The sequence below is a fragment of the Aptenodytes forsteri genome, unplaced genomic scaffold (genome assembly GCF_000699145.1).
Source record: "Aptenodytes forsteri isolate BGI_AS27 unplaced genomic scaffold, ASM69914v1 Scaffold366, whole genome shotgun sequence".
Taxonomy (NCBI): domain Eukaryota; kingdom Metazoa; phylum Chordata; class Aves; order Sphenisciformes; family Spheniscidae; genus Aptenodytes; species Aptenodytes forsteri.
In genome coordinates, this window is record NW_008794621.1 from 2925526 (window position 1) to 2929583 (window position 4058).

Below are 4058 nucleotides of genomic sequence, written 5' to 3' on the forward strand. Positions count from 1 at the left end.
ACCTGACAAAAGATAGTCAGATAATTATTGCTAAAAGGATACGGGTTATTCACAGTGCTCAGGATACAAGATTCTCAGTTTCCACCATTTGTTATCAAATAAATCACATTTAATGTTGGATTACTGTTACCTGTTTTGTGATGCAAGTAGCATTTATTTTAGTTATAGAATAAAAAGCAGAAAAATTGTATTTAAAACTGACAATAACTTTTAGTTAGGTGCTCATCCTTCCCTGATGAGAACAGCTACATATTTTACTTCCACTGTTTACATTATATTCCAAATGATCTCCACAAAGAAAAACCGACACTTTCCTGGATTTTAAGTAGTCCTTCCATTAGCTATGCTGATGTTGTTGAAAACAGGCATTTTTCTTTAAAGTTTGTAAAAAAAAAAAATTAATCTCTGCTCTGAGTTTATTTTAAAACAACTTTTAAGCAAGAAGAAAAATACAGAGTTTTTCAAACATTCTCCCATAAAATTCACAAACATTAATGAAGGGAGAAATAAAAGTGAAGCAACATTTTATGTGTTTTTTGTTTTCTTGCCCTGTACAGACTAGTTTGTTTATAGTCCAGACAACGGCCGATCACGTTTATCCAGCCCTCAATCCAGGGTGCCACATTAAAGACCAAGATTAACTCTTGAGAGATCAAGCAAACAAAATCATCTTTCATATCAATTAATTTACTGTTCAATAACACTGTCATATCCACCAAACATACTGAGAAATTACTTTCCAAAAATACTGCTTTTATGTCTTTTGTTTCTTTTCCTTCTGAAGTCTGTTTTCCAATCTGTTCTTCTTTTGTAAGCGTCCTCTATTCTCAGAAGAAGTAATACAGATGTATTACTCAATTACAGATCCCATGGGCTTCAGTACCAATCCCAAACCCCATTCAAAGCCCCAGACAAAAAATGGTTTGTAATTAAACAGTTAAGGTTGAGATTTGGACTTCAGGCACATCAGCCTCAAGCAGACATCACTTGAGCTCAGGTCATACTTGGAAGGTTATCTCTACCGCCTGACATGCTAGATACGTTTTTATTGAAAATGAAAGCCAAGACTCTGCATAATCTTAATATGCATCACAAGTGCCAGATGCCTGCCCTCACATAATGGACCTCAGCTTGTCCTGTCCTTTAATACAGTAATTCCAGTCTCAAGGTGTTTCTAAGATAAGACCTCACTCATTTTTCATTCACTCCAACAGTCCCGCTGAAGCAAGCCCGTAATCTGACAGGAACCAGATGTGCACATAAACAGATGATGAAGGCGAATGGCATCAGCATTTAAGCACAGCAAGGAAAAAAAGCTATTTGGTAAGTAAAGGTAATGGACAGATAGGATGGGAATAAGGATATACATGAAGTCACGCAGTACTAGAACATTCAAAAACTGTCTCCATATTACTGCTATATTTACCTCCTTTTCTTAAACCTTCATAATAGCCTCCTCTCACTTCCTTTGTCAATAGCTCCCATTTCCCAGCCCTATGAGTTCACATGCAATCATCACCTACTTGTGACAAGTTCCTAAACTAAGCAGAGCTTGCGCATCCTCGGTGCATCAGCAGCTTCTGCACTCAACTACAAATGAGGAGAGTCCTCCTGGCAGACTCATCCATTAAAAAAAAAGCCAAGAAACAAACAACAACCCAAATCCCACAATGGTGTGGGGAGGCCTAGCAACTTTAGTTTAAAGTAGCTAGTATTTAGAAACATGGTTTTGAGCAGTTTAGATGTGGCCTTTAGTCACAACTGCTTCCTCCTCAGGTGCATCAAACTCTACCTGGTGCAAAGCACCAGCATGTCAGCAGCTCCTCATACCTTGTACTCAGAGTAGTCATTCTCCTCCTCCAGTGAGGACACTACTTCTCCCACAACCACACAGTAAACTGCCACCTTACGTTACTGCCCATTTTAGAATTTATGTCCGAGTTTCCGGACAATAAATGCCACAAACATTTGCATCGGACAAGTCAGTTTATACAAAAAAACGGGGGATTAAATTTTACAGTAAAGTGGTTACTTGAACTGGGGTTTATACTCAGCTCCCTGATATCAACAATTTAACTACACTGCCCCTCTTCAAATATACATGATCTAAGAATAAATGCACTTACAATTACTAGTACTAAATACTATTTTATCCATTATGCAAATACACAATACACATAAGGTTTCATAAAATGTGTTCTCGTATAACAGCCAGTTCATAATGAGCATCACTCATTTTTGTGGTTTGTGAAGTCAGATTTTAATCTATGCTATGAAAAAAATCTTCAATATTCAAGAATTCCAAAGTTGTTCAAAGCCTCTAGAACAGGTAATTTCTAAAGCATGCTCTCCTAAAGCAACTACAAAACAAGTTTTAACTACATGTAGCTGGGAAAAAAAGTGCTTGCTACAACCACATTTGACAGGTGTGACCTATCCCTTTTACGCAGAAAGTTTTAAACTCATCAAAATCAGTACTTAGTCACAAATCCATTAGAATTTTTTGTAAGTCATCCTCCCCATAAGCACAAACTGGAAAGTTCCCTTAATCACAGAAACAAATTAGCATGACAAAAGTAAAAACATCTTCAGTGTTTAGAGGAAGAAGTGTTTGAATCTATTTTTAGTACAATTTTTATAAAAATCAGGCAACTGGACTCTTTTTAGACTAATCACTATTTTTTTCTACTTCCAAAATTTCTAGCCTAAATTCTCCAGGTAATATCATGCTACTAAAATCTGAAAGAAATCAACATGAAAAAAACCCATAAATTTAACACATCTGTGTCCGGTGCTACAAGAGTTTGTCAAAAGCAAACAAGATTATTCAAAATCCAACTCTATGGTTATTTCATCATCACCTCTGTTTTCCTTTAGATTTTAATGTATTAACAAGAGACTTGTTTGGATGTCAACGTGTTCTTTAACTATAAACTAAGCACTGTAATGCTGCAGCAAAGCAACAAAACCCAAGTGTATTTTATGCCTCTTCCCTGTCTGTATTCATGTATTTGACAAATAAAGGCTTCAAATGTGAATTTCTGGTTGCACACAATACAAAGAAACATAATTGTTTTTAAGCTAATGCTTTGCTAGAACTACTGTGTAAATGTATCATCTCTGCTGTTTTTTAATAGCTTCCTTATACCATTTCATTTTCTGATACTCAAATGTTTGCATTTTATCTGTTATTAATTTGTTACAAAGCAAGCAAATGATCCAGTAAAAAGTAGTGCTCTTGTGACAGATCCCAAGCTCAAAATTACATACACCAGTCCTGTCCCCATAAGACTTAACTGGAGTTCTCTCTCTGGATGCACAGACTTTTAGAGGTCATACCAAATTATGCGAGGAGCACAAAACCCCTCTGTCTACAAGATGCAGCATCCAGGAAGCATGTGAGCTCAGGATGTTCAAGCCCGCCGTGCTGGGTGGCTCTCCCTGCTCCTATTCGCAGGATCACTGGATCCGTATTTTTTGAGGTTGGGAAGGAACCCGGGGAGGTCATCTCGCCCACCCCCCCTGCTCAAAGCAGGGTCAGCTACAGCAGATTGCTCAGGGCTTCGTCCGTTCGGCTTTTGAGCATCTGCGAGGACGGAAATTGAGCCGCTGACCTCCTCCCTCACCTAGCGGGGAGGTCACTCGCCCACCCCCCCTGCTCAAAGCAGGGTCAGCTACAGCAGATTGCTCAAGGCTTCGTCCGTTTTTGAGGTTGGGAAGGAACCCGGGGAGCTCATCTCGCCCACCCCCCCTGCTCAAAGCAGGGTCAGCTACAGCAGATTGCTCAGGGCTTCGTCCGTTCGGCTTTTGAGCATCTGCGAGGACGGAAATTGAGCCGCTGACCTCCTCCCTCACCTAGCCCCACACAGGTCAGCAAACCTGACGGCGGCTTGGCTCCTCCGGGCTGCCTGGGATCTCTGCCCACCACGCGTGGAGGCCGCGGCTTTTCGGGCACTGCCGTGCCCCGTCCTTCACGGGCAGCGAAAATAGGCGCTCCCTTCCCCGGAACTTTCTTCCCGGGGTAGCAGCAGATTCGCGCCCAGCCCCGCAGGGGCGGC